The sequence below is a fragment of the Aedes aegypti genome, chromosome 3, assembly GCF_002204515.2.
Source record: "Aedes aegypti strain LVP_AGWG chromosome 3, AaegL5.0 Primary Assembly, whole genome shotgun sequence".
Taxonomy (NCBI): Eukaryota; Metazoa; Arthropoda; class Insecta; order Diptera; family Culicidae; genus Aedes; species Aedes aegypti.
This window is the reverse complement of record NC_035109.1, coordinates 12,073,898-12,092,925: the sequence shown is the minus strand read 5'-3', so window position 1 is coordinate 12,092,925 and position 19,028 is coordinate 12,073,898. Positions and strand designations below refer to the sequence as shown.

The 19,028-nt window shown below is 38.5% G+C and overlaps 1 protein-coding gene and 1 long non-coding RNA gene across 2 annotated transcripts in view; one reads left to right on the top strand and one right to left on the bottom strand.

Moving 5' to 3' along the window:
* LOC5564326 overlaps positions 1 to 19,028 on the top strand; it is a 293,574-nt gene that overhangs the window by 263,761 nt on the left and 10,785 nt on the right. The window lies entirely within an intron of this gene.
* On the bottom strand, positions 213 to 5,081 carry LOC110679135. Its single transcript, XR_002502245.1, has 2 exons — positions 4,810 to 5,081; positions 213 to 318 (listed from the first exon to the last, which is right to left on the bottom strand). It is a non-coding gene; the product is annotated as an uncharacterized LOC110679135 (long non-coding RNA).

The following is a 19,028-nucleotide window of genomic DNA, read 5'->3' as shown; positions in this document are numbered from 1 at the left end:
CTTAAAGTTGGATCCGAGCTATGCGCTTGAGAGTGATTATCGCTAGAACTAGGCTGCCATCGACACATATCGTTAGAAGTCCCATTTTTGTTCCTGCTCGGTAGAGTTATCTAAAACTACAGAGCGGGGTCGTTTTGGTAAACTCATATTGGTGGACCCCTCGTACGTCAGCTAGCTGAACAGTTTGCGGAAAAGATTATTTTGTTTTAGGCAATTCTTAGGTATTGCCTCACGTGATATGTCTCATATTTCCCTTGGAACACGTAGAAAACTGACATCCAGCGATAAGAATGTCTTAAGAATATGAACTTTGGAGACCTTGCGGTGCGCAGCCAAACTGGCTACACTGCGGCATCCATACCAATAAAACCTCCACCAAGCTCAACTCAGTTCAGATCACATTGTTCACACGATAACACCAGCAAATAAATTGCTCCGTCTAGAATTAGTTGTAATCGCGGCGTTTTTATTCTCTACACCTTATTGGTGACCCCGACGTGATTCCGGCTCGAGTGTCCGAACGTTTTTCCTGCTCAATAAGTAAGAAAACACACAAATTAATACACTTGGGCGCAACTGGCTGTGTGTCGATTTTTTGCTATCGTTTGCAGATCGCCATTTTGACTACCTACACGACGGAATTTCGCCAAGGCGCCCATCCACAGCGTTTACAAAATGGCGGATGAACAGCGCTTAAAAGATGAAATCGTCCATCTACAACAACAACTGCAAGCCGCACGAGCAGCCGCTGCAAACAACTCCGCGATTGTGAACAGCGGTATTAATGATTGACAGCTCCTGACAGCTCGATCAACAAAGTTGCCATCAAAATCGGGCCGTTCTGGAAGCGCGATCCGACCCTCTGGTTCGCTCAGCTGGAAGCGCAATTCACGCTGAACCAAATCACACGAGAAGACACCCGTTATTATCATGTCCTGGCCGCCATAGATTCGGAAATATTGGCATGCTGCTCGGACATCATTCGAGATCCACCAGTCGACGGCAAGTATTCGGCGATTAAGGATAGAATCATCAGAGAATACAGCATCAGTGAGCAGAATCGTATGCAGCAGCTGCTGCGTGGGTGTGAACTCGGCGATCGCAAACCATCACAGCTCCTACGTGAAATGCGGGATCTAGCCAGAGATGTTATCACCGATGAAAAGATTATCAAATCTTTATGGATGCAACAACTTCCCGAAACTACTCAAGCCGTCCTGAAAGTATCAGAAGCTAATCTACAACTTTCGCAGCTTGCCGAACAAGCAGATAAGCTCGCTGACATCACCATAACAAGAACAGTTTCATCCGCTGGTGCCCTGTGGGATGAAAACAAAGATATCGGCTTTGAGGAACTGCGCAAGCAAGTTTCTGTGCTTTCCGACGAAATCGCTGCTTTTCGCCAAGGACGAGGTCGTTCCCGGAACAGGAGTTTCGGCAGACAACCTGGTGCCCGAAGCAGCTCCCGAGATAATCACCCGTATTGTTTTTATCATCGAAAGTTCGGCGCTGACGCAAGAAACTGTCGAACGCCCTGTCAGTTCAAAGCAAAAAACTAAGACAGCTGCATTCGACGACGGGCGAAGGCAGTGAGATTCTACAATCCCGTCTAATCATCCAGGATCCCACGACAAACTACAAGTTTCTCATCGACACCGGCGCAGACCTTTCGGTTCTGCCGTGCACACCGTGCAAGAAGCTTAAGCCTACACCAGGTATGAATTTGTATGCAGCTAATGGTTCCCGAATTGCTACGTATGGAACCGAAATATACAAACCAACTTTCGGCCTCCGCCGAAGTTTTCCGTGGCGGTTCATATTGGCGGACGTGACTTCTCCAATCCTGGGTGCGGATTTTCTGAAACATTACGGGCTAATGGTAGACTTGCAAGGCAAATGCTTAGTAGATAGAATGACCAACATCAAGGCACGAGGTCAAATCAATTTGATCACTGGAGGACTTTTCGGATTGAAAACATACTCTTGCAGTAGCGACTATGGCGGTTTACTAAGCGAGTTCTCCGATGTTACTAGGCCACGCCTTCCCAAGCAGGAGGTAAAACACGGAGTCAAACATTCCATCAAGGTTGACGGGCCTCCCTGTCATTCTAAGTTCCGCCGACTACCACCGCATAAGCTCGAAGCTCTTCGGAAGGAATTGAAGCTGTTTCTAGAGCTCGGGTACATCCAGCCTTCAAAAAGCCCGTATTCGAGCCCAGTACATTTGGCCACCAAAACGTTGCAAAACGGTGACGTCAAATATAGACTTGTAGGTGATTACAAGCGTCTCAACGATTCCACCGTCGCAGATCGGTATCCATTACCGCACATTTACGACATTTGTCAAACGCTCAAAGGTAAGAACGTGTTCTCCGTGATTGATTTAGAACGGGCTTACTATCAAATCCCTATGCACGAATCCGACATTGAGAAAACAGCCATAATAACGCCACTGGGATTGTATGAATTTCTTGTAATGCCTCCTGGACTGAAAAATTCCGGCCAGACATTCCAAAGATTCATCAACAACATATTCTTTGACATGCCGTTCGTTATAGGGTACCTAGATGACCTACTCATCTCTTCGTCATCCGAAGAGGAACACAAAAAGCACCTACGTTTGGTTTTTGAAAGATTACGGGAGAATGGACTACAAATCAACGTAGACAAGTGCCAGCTAGGTAAAGAAAAAGTACGGTTCGTGGGGCAGCTTATAACTACCAGTGGTTGTCAACCGATTCCTGAAAAGGTGCGTGCAGTGGCGGAGTACCCGAAGCCCGACACGGTACAGAAACTGAGACGTTTCTTGGCTCTAGTAAACTACTATCGTCGATTTCTTCCACACGCCGCCGAAGCTGAAATTCCACTGCGCAAACTGATGCCTTCAAACAAGAAGAATGATAAAACTCCTATCCTCTGGAACGATGAAGCTGAAGATGCCTTCCAAAAATGTAAACATCGTTTAGTAGAAGCAACGAAGCTAGACTACTATGATCCGGATGCTCAGCTATCCCTAATGGTCGATGCGTCGGATTTAGCTGCCGGAGCCGTGTTGCAACAGAGATCCAGGGGTGCATGGAAACCATTAGGATATTTCTCCGTCAAATTCAATGAACGTGAACAGCGATATTCTACATACGATAGAGAGCTTCTAGCTGTATATCTCGGTGTCAAACATTTCAAGGACGTCATTGAAGGGCGTAATCCTGTAATATTTACGGATCATAAACCACTAACGTTTGCATTCAAACAAGATGCAAATAAGCCAAGCCCACGACAACAACGAATGTTGTCTTTTATAAGCGAGTACACTACAGATCTGATTCATATCTCCGGCGTCGACAACATTCCAGCCGACGTTCTCTCACGAGTGGATGCCATCTGGTTACCGTCTACGATCGACCATGCTGATTTTGCTAGAAGACAGGACTGCGACGAAGAGTTGCAAAATTGGCGAAACAGCAATCCTGATGTTAAATGCTTGAAACATTCTCGGCTCGCTGTCGAATTGCTTTGCCAGCAACAAGGAGATAAAATACGCAGTTGTGTTCCTAGCATATACCGAAAAACGATCTTCGAACAGGTTCATCGCCTAGCGCATTCGGGGGTGAAGGCCACACAAGCTCAAATTTTGCAGCACTACGTTTGGCCTGGAGTTAAGAAGGACGTTTCAAATTGGATACGAGCTTGTAACGAATGTCAACAGAACAAAGTCTCCAGATATACGAAGTCGTTTCCTGATCAAATCGAAATTCCCGATGATAGATTCGAGCATGTTCACATCGATATAGTTGGTCCCTTGCCGATATCAAACGGGATGCGGTACATTTTGACAATGATCGACCGATTTAGCAGATGGCCTGAAGCAGCGGCTATTCCAGACATGACCGCAGAAACAGTCGCCAAAACCTTCGTTGAGGTGTGGGTCGCACGATTTGGAACTCCATCAAAACTGACATCAGATCAGGGTCGACAATTCGAGTCGCAACTAATGAAGGAACTAAACGTACTCCTAGGGCTCGAACGGGTGCGCACCACGCCCTATCACCCACAATCGAATGGGATGATTGAGTGTTGGCACCGACCACTCAAAACAGCTTTAGAATCACACAAATCAAGTTGGACCGATGCGTTGCCGTTAGTTCTGCTTGGTTTAAGAACTGCGATCCGAGGAGAAACATCAGCATCCGAAATGCTATACGGTACAACAATTCGCATACCTGGAGCTATGATAGAAAAGCAAACCCTTCGAGGCCCGACAGAATCCTTTGTAGCCAACCTACGGAAAAAATTAATTCAATAGTACCTCGCGCTGCATCTAATAACGATACAAATCGACAGATATTCATCCCGAAGGATATTGGAAACTGCACACACGTGTTTTTGAGAACAGATAAGGTTCGAGCCGCTCTGGAACCACCATTCACCGGACCATACGAGGTCCTTTCAAGGAGCAATAAAATGTTGACAATTAAAGTTAAAAACAAACCAGTAACAGTCTCAATCGACAGAGTTAAGCCAGCCTACTTTGTCAAGGATTCTGAATTAGCGTTAGATCATCACAGGGCTAGTTCGGACCGTATAACTAAAAGCGGACATCATGTTAGATTCCGGATCCAGTAATTTTCTAGGAAGGGGGAGTACTGCGGTGCGCAGCCAAACTGGCTACACTGCGGCATCCATACCAATAAAACCTCCACCAAGCTCAACTCAGTTCAGATCACATTGTTCACACGATAACACCAGCAAATAAATTGCTCCGTCTAGAATTAGTTGTAATCGCGGCGTTTTTATTCTCTACATCTTAACCTCATATCTGAAAAAGGTAACCCTACAGTAACCAAAAAAGAAACAGGAAAGAGAATAAACAGGAACTAAAAAAACAAAATGAAATCTAACAGCTACCAGGAGACCAGTTTTCAAGATTTTTTTTAAATCCGACCAGACATATCTCTATAATGATATTAAATATCAAGCGTGTGCTAGAATAATGGCGTAAGTCGCATGGTCGATTCCTCTTCATCGATCCTCTCTTCTGTAGATAAAGGTGATAAGATGCGGGTTTGTTAGCATTTTTTCACTTCAGGATGCTATGAAAAAATGCTGACAAACTGACTCATTCGACTTACGTCCTTATTCTAGCACACGCTTGATATAAGATAATAATCGAATTTTGCAACAGTTTTTAGGGAATACCTCGTGACATTTCGACAAGAATCACTGCTAGTTACACGATATTTTTTCATGATTTTCTCCAGAAATTTCATATAAAATCAAATCAGGTGCTTTTTCCAAAACTTTTTTTATGTACCGTGATGCTACCATATTTCGCGCACGCTCCTAATTTTGCTTATTGTCATTTTATTCATACTTGTTGATACATATTAGACTATATAATTGCATATTATGTAATCATGGCTAAAGTAGATTTATTCAAAATAGTAGCCGAGCAAAATTTCTTTCGCAAATCATGTTTAAAATGTCAGTGAGCGAAATTAGGAGCGCGCGCGAAATATGGGTACTTTACGGTATTACTTCAAAAATTTCTTCATGAAGTCAAACAGTTATTTTTTACAAACTTTATAAGGAATTGCTCCAAAAATGTTGATACCTTCGAGAATTAAATGTTGAATTTTTTGTTTTCTTCATGCACCAAAGATTATTTCATACATGCTTCAAGGAAGTCCTAATTCCTGATCCTTTTGTTGAACTTTTTGATAAACCTCGAAAAGTGTTTGGAAGGATTACATGAGTAATTCCTACATGAAGTGATAGATAAATTCTCACAGAAAACCAGGTAACTACCCGAGCAGAAGAAAATAACTACTGGATACCAAATTGAGGTATTCCATACCAGACAATTTCCAATACTTACAACCTGAATGAGGTGTGAATGAGCCCTGCATAAGAGGTAAAATACCTCAAATAATACCTTATGCATATTCTACAAATACCAAGGTGATAACTACATCAGGTATTGTAATACCTAAATCATACTTTATGGATTTTCATATAAAAGTGAAATTTTTCAATACCTCCAGCAGTCCTGAATAGCTATCGAATACCAAAATGAAGTATTTTTAATTATTTTTCAAATACCATTATAATACCAAAATGAGGTATTGACAACTGAATAATACCTAATTATGGTATGATACCAAAATATGGTATGCATAAGTTATTGGGGAGTTATTTGTTCCTCCTCGGGTAATGAGCACACTGAGTCCTATAGTTCGCCAAAAAGGCATATTGTGCTAATATAAAGCTATTCAACGAGATCCTGCACTAGCACTTTATCTTCGATTTGGAACGTTAAGTGCTTGGTAATCAGAGGGAGATTTTGTGATTTACCCAACCCGGGAGCATCATGACAGCTGCCATACAATGTCAGTGTACCGAAAAAATTTGGTCCGTGGTACTGTCAAACTCAATGAAATCATGGAGTGTGCTCGAAATAGGGCGCAAATTAAAATGATGCTTAATGGACATATTTAAATTTTTATTTTTGTTTGGCGTTTGTAATATCATTATACATCAGTGATCACCAAACTGAAAAGGTTTTGTGTGGTCCTCGAGAAGATTTTGTTCGACCCACGAGCGGGTTTTGAATAGTGGTGTTGTGGTTCGCACAAAGACATGCTGAAAATTGCTTATAGTAACCGATCCTTTGCTTTCGAAATTATGTTTTAACCGCTTGGTAGGGTTTCAATGCTAGTAATGGACCCCTTAGTAGCTGAAATTCATTCTAGACGCTTTTCCGCAATGATATCTCAGACGCATATACGTTTTGTGGAGTCTAACAACAAATTCAATGTCTTTACTTCATAGTACGTCTATGAAACATACAGAATCATTCGATTTTTCCAGCGAAATATGCGCTTTGAAAAACTGTTGTCCGAATGCCTATTATGGACCCTCCCAGGGTCCATAATAGGATTGTTTACAAATTTGACGTTGCGTATTATGGACCCCCCATTTGATTCCCATGTAATCCGGCTCGCTGCCGACGAGCCTATTATGGACCCACCTGGAAATGCGTATTATGGACCCCCTTGTGTGGTTTCACTTACAAAACTGTTTTTCTATAGGGGGTCCATAATACGCAAAGGGTCCAGCATCGACTCCCTAATTCAAAAGATGTCAAATTTGTCTGCGTTTCTCCATGTTGGAGATTGTAAAATATTACGTAACGCAATAGTGAGAGGAATGGAGTCTTTCGTAGTGTTACGGTCCATACAAAAAAAATCCATAGATAATCTGTTACTTGGCGAAGGGAGGGGGCTTAAAATTGGTCATGTTATATTTGAATAATTCCTTAGACATAGGGTAAATGATGGCTTCGGCACCCTGAGGGTATTTTCGGCAACACTAACTTATCGTCCTTGTTAGAATTTATCTACGGAACAAGGGTTACCTTCAATGTACTCAACATGTTCCTTGAACTTTAATCTTCCATTTAAATCACATTCTTGACGAAAATATTATATAACATGGGTTTCATTATTAAATGAAATAAATGCTTACGAAATCATCGTCATTTGTGAGCTGCCGAACAGAACAACACAAGAACAGCTTAGGAAAAACTCACCACTTCGAAAGGTCCAATTCCCCGCTCCAATGCCAATTTTTTCACAAAATCTACGCACCGATCACTTATGCACAATTAAACTTTTAATTGGTCTATAAAGCACTCGAAAATACTTAATTTTTATGCTTCAAATCACAAGTAAAAATTAATGAACTTTGTTTTCCTCGGCAATCACTTTTTATTACTGCACCAGGTTGCCAGAAAACCATATTCAATTGCGGTGTAATTATTATTCACGATTTAAATTCACAGAAAAGATCGAACACAACTAATTAATTTATTGGAATTATGCAACAAAGCATGCATGGGTAATAATTGAGTCTTTCAATGCCTTCCTTATTTGAAGATTGTAGCGCATAAACTTCAAAATACTGAGAAACATATACAATATACGTCTTTTAATAGGTTGACTATTTTGGCAACACTCCTGTTGTTTTACAGGCAATCAGTGGATGATGTAATTGTGTCAAATCAAAAGTGAGTAGATTTGAAAAGGGTCTATTCTGATTTTCTCATACACTGAGAAGAATATGAATCTTAAAAATTACTGGCAAGGTTTGGATTTTGATCCATATTCGGAGAGATCCGGGTAATAATTATGTTTTTGAAAAATGCGTCTATATGCGGAAATACTGATTCGGGATATTCGGCAAAGTTGAAGCATGGGTTGAGAACTTTCCAAAATGGCCGTTCAAGTTTTCATATTTTGGTAATAGATGGCAACACTGCTCGATTGTTATCAAAAGAGCCAATTTTATGGGGGTGTGATATGCAAATACCAAGAAATTTCAAAGATGACGGTACCGAATGTTGACCAAAGTTGAAGGAAGTGTTGCGTGCTATACTGTCGGCCGAATCACAAATGTTCACGTGGCTGGCAGCACTGTTCAAGAAGAATAAAGAAAAGATCAAAACCATAAAACTTGAGCGGAACAGAAAAATAGAATGCTTAGCAACATAGCAGTACTCTTCAACTGTAATCCAGTTTATCATGAAGGGTTCAAAATTTTGTCGTAGCTGGCAACACTGCTTAAGTGAAATTGCGTCACCGCCAGTACAAGAGTGCATGCAACTTTTGTTTTGCGGATATCTCAGGATCCTGACCACTTAGAAAGATGGCGTCTTTGGCAAAGTTGTTCAATAGCTCAAGCGCTATCCCTATTAAAGCTATGAGATTCAAAATTTTGCCACCAGGCGGCGCTAGTAAGCGTAGAATTTTTGTTTTGCGGATATCTCAGGATCCTGACCACTTAGAAAGATGGCGTCTTCGGCAAAGTTGTTCAAGAGCTCAAGGACTATCATTATTCTGGCCAAGAGATTCAAGATTTGGCCACCAGGCGGCGCTAGTGAGCGTAGAATTTTTGTTTTGCGGATATTTCAGGATGCTGACCACTTAGAGAGATGGCGTCTTCGGCAAAGTTATTCAGTAGCTCAAGGACTATCATTATTCTGTCCAAGAGATTCGAGATTTGGCCACCAGGCGGCGCTAGTGAGCGTAGAATTTTTGTTTTGCGGATATCTCAGGATCCTGACCACTTAGAAAGATGGCGTCTTCGGCAAAGTTGTTCAAGAACTCAAGGACTATCATTATTCTGGCCAAGAGATTCAAGATTTGGCCACCAGGCGGCGCTAGTGAGCGTAGAATTTTTGTTTTGCGGATATCTCAGGATCCTGACCACTTAGAAAAATAACGCCTTCGGCGAAGTTGTTCAGAACCTGATGCGCTATCATTATAAAAGCTATGCGATTCAAAATTTTGCCAAGGGCTATTATTATTTTTGTCAAAAGATATAAGGTTTTTCCCACCAGGCAGCGCTAGTAAGCACGATATTTTTTGTTTTGCGGATGTCTCAGGATCCTGGCCACTTAGAAAGATGGCGCCTTCGGCAAAGTTATTCAGAAGCTCAAGCGCTATCATTATAAAAGCTATGCGATTCAAAATTTTGCCTCCTAGCGGCGCTAGTGAGCATCAAACTTTTGTTTTGTGGGATCCTGACTACATAGACATGGCGTCTTGGGCAAAGTTGAGCTTTTCAGCAAGTTTATCGAAGACGCCATCTTTCTAGATAGTCAGGATCCTGATATATCCGCAAAACAAAAGTTTCATGCTCACTTGTGCCGCCTGGTGGCAAAATTTTGAATCTCATAGCTTTTAAATGATAGTCCTTGAGCTACTGAACAACTTTGCAGAAGGCGCCATATTTCTAAGTGGCCAGGATCCTAAGATAACCGCAAAACAAATGTTTCATGCTCACTAGCATCACCTAGTGGTAGATTTCCGCAATTCAGTGATGGTGGTGCTAGCCCTTGAACTACTGAACAATTTTGCTGAACATCATGATCCTCTATTTTGAATACTTTGTAAGATATTGGTCATTTATAAAAACGGTCGTTAATCTGAATTTCAGTCGTTAAAAAGTGGTCGTAAAACGAACCGTCGGTAAAAAAAACGGTCGTAAAAAGAGGTTGAACTGTAATACCATTCATTCTCTCGGTAATAACTTGGTGATAGAGCGTTCAAGAGCAGCAACCTTTACAGACCAAAATCATATCGAGCCATTCAGCTTGTCAGTGAATAGTTCAATTCAATTCAATTGAAATTCATAAATTTACGTCATGGAACCGAAATTCGAAAACAAAAATAGTTTTCATGGCAACCTGGAATCGAACCAAGGACCTTGCTTAGTTTTGTAACAAAAACTACCCAAAAACATGATTTTTTGAAGAAAAAATCGAATTTCTTTGGATTATTTAAGTTTTTTTGCCGAATATTACATGTTTCATATAAAACTTATGTTTCTAAAGAATTTTGTTTGAATTACAAGTTGAATAGTGTGTTTTTTTTAACATATGCAAATATATCATTGTTTAAAAATTATTTAAAAAATGTTGCCAAGTCCTCTTTAAAGGTTTAACAAATAAAGAAAACCAGTTTCAGCTTTAAAAATATTGTTTAACTGATAAAAATTAAAATGTTGAATAACTTGGTCAAAACAGTAAAATGCGGTGTATGCAAAGCTTGAACACATTTAAATAAGCTTAAAAACCATGCAAAAAGATTTGGAATCGGTTGAGTATTCATGAAGTTATGGTCAAACAAAGATATTTTTTCAGTAAAATAAAAAAAAATTGGAGTAAACTACTTTTTATTGAAACTAGTTTTGATTTTACACAAATTTGATGTTCTACAAAGTTTTCAAAAAAAAAATAATTTTTAAGGTAATGGTGCTGAAATTACCGAAGTTATGGTGACTTCACTGAAGGCCATTTTTTATAACTTGAAAATTCACCTCCAAGACGCTTGCACCTCTAAATTTTAATATTTTTGGCTCAAACTTCGAGGTTTCTCTACTAATATGATTCGAATTCAGAAGAGTACACGAATTTTTGGTTTTGAGAACTTTTGAAAAATATACCGCACCCTAAATAGACTGTAGCGCATGTGCGAGTAGCAAATAGGAGCATGCATGTAACTCATTCAAACGCAACTCTGAAATTCAAGTAATCCAATAATCGCGTTCCGTGGATTTTTTTTTGCAGAGCACAATATTATGAATCAATTAACCATGACATTACACTGCAACTTCTAGGTTGGACTCGCACCTGCTGCAAGTTTATTACCATGACATGGCAATTTTTAAAGCCGAAATGCTGCCATAGTGAGATTGAATACAAAATTTATTCGATAAAATAAATGAAAATGAAATTAGGCAGTGTCCATTTATGACATAACATTAAAATGTACAATTTTCGACCATTCCCCCTCCGCAACGGTCTTTGCATGAAAAAAAAAATGTGTTTGAGCCTACTCCCCCTCCCCCTAGAGCGTTACGTAATATGTGGACGGCGCCTTAGTCTGCATAAATTTAGTGGCGTTGTGTATTCAATTTGAATCTCCGCTATTTTATTTCTAACTGCGATTCTTTTCTCAGTGTAGTCTGTATTTTTCTGCATTGGCCCTTTCAACGAGTAGAACATAATGAGTGACGTTTAATTTCAGGAATTGTCAACAAATACGAAATGTTACCAATACATAAACTAGTTTTGGCGCAGTTTTGGATTGCCGAAGTGAACATTTTTGTTGCCGACAATAGTAATTGCATTGCCGATAAAAGAACAAGTGCCTCGTGACTTTGATGAGGAAAAATAGAAGATTAAGAGAACAAAATAGTGTTTTATGTATAACTATCAATAAACGAAGAGTGCTCAAGTGTAGTTCAGTTGTCTCCTGCTAATTGTTGTGCTCCATTGTTGCGTAAAAGTGCCTTCTTAAAAGTTCAGCTCCTTAGGCTGCCGACAATACGTAAGTTCCCCTATATGGTGATTTATGTCACATTTTTTTTTTATTTATGGAAGGAATTTTCTTTTGCAAAAGTGCAGTGAAGTGTTAAAGTTCAATTAGTAGTTATTTTTCTTTGTAATTTATCAGCTTGAAAATCAATTTATGTAGTTCATATTCAGCCTTTTACTCGCAGCACATTTTTCTTTGTGGATTTCAACACTTTTTTTTCTCATACTCTCCACCAAATATCTAAGCTTCAATCAGATAAGCTTATTGGATGAACTATCAAGCATTTTACGAGCGCTAATATATCACTAATAATTTGCTCACTTTTTTGTAAGCTGCTGTTTTTGGACCGAGTGAATTAAGTACAACGTCGATTGAACGGACTCAAGTCAAACGTCAAACTGATGGATCCCTACCAGAAAGAAACTAACTTTTGACGGCCATTACCGCTCTTGAAAAGCTGGATAGTTCATGCAATGGATTTATTCACGGTCTACTTTTCTTGTCGATTTTTTTCTTTTCCGCTCTGCCCGTGTGTGTTTACATAATATTACTTCCGCACCAATGGTGGACTTACTCGGTCGAAGAATTTTGACACTAGAGCGGGTCCAGATCACGTGGCCATCATACGGGAGCGTGCCCCGCTCAAGTGTCACAATTCTCAGACCGAGTGAATTTAGTACATCGGTGGATTAGACCATATCCAGTTAACGAATGTTCACCGGATGAACAATGCGTGGATGAAAATGCAACGAAATCGTTTTTTTTTTTGTAAACATCGGCCGCTGTAAAGATTTTCTTCTAGCTGGAAGTTGCAGTGTGACATCATCGTAAATTAGTTCATACTTACTTAAACGGAATCGCCGAGAATCCAACAGCTGATTTTTCGGTTTTAATTTGCCGATTTTCGGTAAAATCTTTACCGAGATCTCGGTAAACGTTTACCGAATCTCAGTAACGTTCACCGAGATCTCGACAAAAAAATTTGGATTGCCGAAGTCTCTGTAAAATAAGTACCGAGATTCGGCATTAAAAATTACCGAATTCTCAGCTGTAAGGTTCTCGGCAAAACATTTTACTGAGGTCGGTGAAATAATTTAAGTGTGTAGGCCTATTTTATTGAAACGTAGATCTCTGGTAATGAGTATGAGAAAAAAGTGTAAAAATCGCGCATTTTCGCTTTTGGATTTAATTTGATCCCATTGAAACCCATTCATACACACTTATTTTCAGTTTTTCTGTTCGGTAATTTTTATTACAGATGTACATCTGTAAATCGCAAAAAATACTGAGTTTTCTGCTCTTTGCTGTTAGGTCACCGATGTGCAGCAATATTTTTTTTATTTTACTGAGTTCGGTAGCTATTACTACTGATCATCCAGCTATATTGAAATTTTACCGGAACGACTCAGTAAGATTCAAAAGTCAGTAAAATTAAATTAATGAATCTCGGTGCTCATATTTTTTACTGAGTTTTTTTTTCGGTAAAATAAAATGATAGAAATGAGAAATAAAAACAACCCAGCCGCAGTGATCTGCGATGTTGATGACTTCTTCCGAAAAAGAACTTTGCTTTTTAGAAACGGATTCCTGCGATTGTTCTAAAACTACTCTGATTAGGGCACACAACCCTCAGAGCAAACATGTTTAGGTTAGGGCTGTTGTCTCCATATAAATTTGCAGCCTGTTAAGTATTCCTTGGCATTACATTTTTCCACCTGATTTTATTAGGTAAAGCAATGATCCGTACTTTGAAGTGATTTATCTTTCGTTTATCCGTGGAAAGGTTCCGGATGGTAGGGTTATTTGTTCTTAATGATTGACCATGCATGAATACAAAAAAAAAACATTCAGAGAAAAGGTAAAGGAGCTCCCGGAAGGGCTGGGCTTTAGAAACTGAAAAACTCGTCAATTTAATGTAAACAAATATTTTTTTGCTGAAAAAATCAGTTAAAAATGTACTTTACTGACTAAATCGGCTACTATTGACAGCTGGGAAGCATTTCGAATTACGGAGTTTTCAGTACGTATGTGAATTACCGAGTTAACTCTGCTGTTCAAAAACCCAGTAAAATTTTACCGACTTCAGTAATAAAATCTTAGTGTGTATATTTTATTATTTTTTTTATAATACGGGCCGCGCCTTCTTTTGAGGGCATAAAAGTTACCCACAAAATTAGTTTTGTGACTAATTATGTTCCAAAATAACTAATCGCGCCCGATAGCTTTACTCCGTTAAGCGATAAAACATGTTCGCCAAAAATAAATGTACTATTATCACTGTATGAAACAGCATTTCCAGCTAAACTAAGCACTAACAAGTCATTCAATCTTTTCACCGTACGAATTGATGCGCGTTTAATTCATTTGGTGTCAAAACTTGGTGCTTTCATTAAGTTTATTCTCACTGCATGATGAAAATATCAGACTCGCCCTTATTTCATTTCATTCCATTCGTTGTTTGGCACCCGTCAACAACGAAACAAATTTCCGGTCTCCCATAGTGGAAAATCGTGCCGGCAGCGGTGGATGGTCCCATTGTTTACGCTGCAAGCAGGTACGTGAAAATTGCGTTATCTGTCACTTCGCGGGGGGGTTGGATTTACCTAATGTATTGCTAAACGATGTTCTACGATTTTGACGCATATGGCGAGTGCAGAGCTGGTAGCAAGTCACTTCTTGGATACTTGGTCTCTATTTTAATGCACGCCTCTAAAAAGTCTATAAAGTTGTGCTTATTTTACGAGTGGCATGAGATGAAAATCGTGTGGCGAGGTGACAATTCTCGACTCGAGTGAAGTGACTCACCGTGTAAATCAAATGGAGAGTCCATTCACTCGAGTCGAGAATTATCACCTCGCTATACGAGACAGACAATGTTCACCTCACACCTCACTCGTGGAATAAACCCAAGTATTTTTTTTTTAGTAAAAATGATTTCTAAAGTCACTATTTTCTTCTTGCAGTGAATCCATAACTTTAACTGTATATCACTTTAAAAGCACAAGAGAAATCATAAGAGACTCTTTTGCGATTTTACTCTAGGAATTCCTATTCAGATTTCTCAAGAAAAAGCTTCAGCAATTCTAGTGATTTATGCGGTTTTTTTTTCTGGAATGCTTACAGAAGCACCTCCAAACATTCCTCCAAAAATTCCTCTTAAGATTCTAGAAACTTGTTCGGACATGCCTCCAGAGACTTCTTAAAGATAAGTTTATTGAATTTATTCAAAATTTACTCAGCAAATTCAACACAACTTCCTCGAGTAATTTTCACAGGAACTACCTATCATGAACATTTTCTCAGATACCATTCCAGGATTTCCACTAGAGTTTTTTCATTAATTTTCCATCGATTTCTCCAGTAGATCTTCCAAAGATTTCTACAGTTCTTACAGGAAAATCCTGAAAGGCTCATTACAGAGTTTTTGAAGAAATTTCCCAGGCAACACCAAAAGGAGTTCCTACGCCATTTTTTCCAGTTCTTTAATTACACGGTTTGTCTCAAGAAGTGCTACGAAATTTCACCAGGGAATCTATTAGGAGCTCTTTCAGGAATTCCTCCATTGATCTCTTCTAGATTTATTTTTCTAGAAATATCTCCAACATATCTCCAACGTTCAAGAATTATTCTTGCTGTTCTACAAAACATACATTGATATTTGTTTCAAATGGAATCTCCATGGATTATTTCAATTTTAATTCTAGGTGACAATCCAGCAATTATTACGATCAACCCTATACAAATTTCTTCTCTCGACGTTCTTCTAAATTTTTTTTTCAGTATATTTTACAGGATATTATCTAGAGATTCGATGGATTATTATTTCAATAGATATCTAAGTGATTCATTTAGAAAATCGACCATGACTAGTTTCACAGATCTTTTTAAAAGTTCATCAGATTTTTTACAGAAGTTCGTTCAGAGATTACTATAGGATTTGTTTTAGAAAGGCCTTCCGGATTTGAAAAAGAAATCATCAATTTAAACGAAAAATTCTTGACGATTCTCTGGAGACATTGCTTGAAATATTTCTGGATTTCTACTTTGGAAAATTTCTCAAGAAATTTTTGGAGGAATTACTGAAGGAATCTTGAAAGAAGTCTTCAAAGTAATTTCTTAAGGTATTCGTAGAACAAATCCAAGGTCGAAATCTTCAAAAAAAAAAAAACATGGGCGATAATTTCGAAGAAAATCTTAAGCTTTGCGTTGAAACAAGGCTGGTTGAATCCATGAAGATGACCTAAACGGAAATCTTGGACACAATCTTTGCAATGAATTCATGGACAAATTATGGAAATATCACTTTATGAACTCATGTAAAACTTAGGATGTTCTTGGGAAATTTCTGAAAAAATCTTTGGGGGAATTCCTGCAAAAAAAAAAAAACAATGATGTAATCTCCGAAATAGTTTCTGGAGTTAAGCTTGATAAAATTCCACTTTGGTCAAATACCAGAACTAGGTTCTGATCATATAGTCGTTCTGGCACTATACCGAATAGCGACTTCCGCTTCTTTACTAGCTTTACCTATTCTGTACGTTAAATCTGGTGTCAGAAGTGGCGCGCTGTATTGTTCATAAAGTGTGCTATACAGCGCACTACTTCGGCATTCGGTTTAGCGCACAGAAAAGGCAGTGCTAGTAAAAATCGGAAGGCGCTATTCGGTTTGGTGCCAGAACGGCTATACTTGTTGTAATGTCACGAATAATACTTATCACAATTCCATAGAGAATCACAGAATGCACAATCTGCAAAAATTGCAAAAATCTTATAAAAACTTTTTTTTTTGTAATTATTTTTGGGTCTCTTTTTTGTTCCAATTCGGTCTCTTTTTTGTCTCTTTTTTCAAGCATGAGGTCTTAGTGCCTACTTTTAAGGTACTCAGTCGCTACCCTGCGAGTGCAATCAATGCAAGCTTCATATTTTGTGAAACAAAGTAACAAGTTTTCCATCGCTGGTCCTTTTTTCGTTTAAAATTATAAAAGGTCATTTGGTGCGGGAAAATCTGGCGGCCATCTTGGATTTTGACGCCATTTTGATTTTGAGTAGTGAAATGAGTTTTTTTACCTTGTTAGCACTCAAAATGTTTATCTAGCTGACGTACCAATTTGAGTTAACCAAAACGACTCTGCTCTAGGTTTAGCATATTCTACAAAACAGCGACAAAAATTGGAATTCTAACAATATGTGTCGATGGCGGTCAGGTTTCAACGATAATTACTCTTGGTTTTTTTATCAATAAATAAATCTACTCGTTATTCACAGCTATTGAAATGGGGGTAAAAGAGATTTAACAAGCACACATTTATTTGCCGTCAAACCGATTACGTTTATTATACTCTATCGATTACTATTCGTTTATATATTGTATCTTTTAATTATATTCACTATTATTTAGTGCTTAAAACATTGAGTTTATTCCTCGATTGTGGAGTCGATGATTGCGTATGAATGCTTGTGATTTGATTAGGTTAAACACGAAAAAAAAGTTCTCTTAAAACCTATGAAACCACGCACCTCTCACGTGGTGTGAGAGATATACAGAATGCTACAATACAGTAATAGGGTTACTTATATAATACGTAGAAATGATGCAAAACTACCAACTAATAATGCATAATTGAGAGGAATGTGTAGCAAAACACATTTTCCTGAACTGTAAAAAAATGATGAAAAACTTTAAATGTGAATACATAGGAATAAAAAAGTAGATAAGAGACAGACTAATTTATTCGGAGATTAGTTTGCACTGAAAAAAAAATGGACACACCTTGAAATTGGTGACGAATGAACGAATATATGATCGCTTAGTATATAGTAAGACAATACAAAAATAAAAAACAAGATAACCTTATAAAATGAATGGAAGACGGCACACTATAGCAAACAATGCGCACGCCAAGGGATGCGTTTGAATTTAAGAATGATGAAATGTGTTCGTTGTAGCTAGCTTTAAGAAAACAAGAAACAAACAATTGATGACGTAACAAAAAAAAAAAAAAGTTGGTAGATCCTGACAATGAAGAGTGAGTGTTGTATATCCGATTACGGCGAAGTACCCATAGGCTTGATGATTATGTTAGAGGTTAGAGGACAATTAATAATGGTAAAATGCTTGTAATCGAACGATGAAGAGAAAAAATATGATACTTTTAAGGAAACTATTTGATAGTTGGTAGTATTAGCTTAGCGAGTTAATATGGCAAAACAAATAATTATCACTAGCGAATATCGAGAGGAACCTGTAAAAAGAAACAAAACAAGCAAGGTGAAGCAAATGCACGTTTATATTAAAACAAAAGTTCTGTTTTATGGTTGTTTTTATTTCGTTTTCACATTTTCCTTTGTTTTTAATCCAAAATTCTGCTGATTTGTTTTATTACTTTTGGATTTCTGCTTTATAGTTCTTCCTTTGTTTATCGTCTTCCTTGTAGCTTTATATTTCGACTTAAATATTTTTCTAATTTGCTAATGTCTTATATAAATACATACATATATGGTAGGTGTGACAGTTTATTTTTTTTATACTCTGTTTACTTAACTTTTTGAGCTTTTATCCGCCAGCATGGGCATCACCAGAGCGAATTCAAATTTGAAAGATGTTCTTTTTAGTACATTGTCCGTATTCCTGTCTGTTTTATCGATTAAACCTATTTGTGGATCTTATCCGACGTTAATCACAGGTAACGTTGCTTTTCCAGAGAGAACTCCATTATTTCTTGTCGTTGGTCGATCGTCATGTTATCCAGGTACATTAGAGCATGTTCGCTCAGAAGAGGGTCAGTTTGTTGTCAGTCCGCTTTCAGACGGCCATGGTGTTGAACGGGTGGAGCTCGTGTTATTTCCAAGCGGACTGACGAAGTGTTTTTTGTTGGGGGCTGGGAATCAAACCCATGACAATCCGCTTATGAAGCGAACGTGTAGCCAACTACGCCACGTTGCCCCCTCTAGGTGTAACATTTATGGACATAATGGTTCCCTATTTCGCCATACAATTAAATGTCTCCGCATTTTGGAAGATTTTATGTATTGTAGCAGTAAGGTTTTAGATATATGTTGATGTTGAAACATTCAAAAAGATTAAAAATGTGAAAGTTATCGAAATTTCACATATGGTCAAATAGGGAACCACTATGGCTATAACTGGTA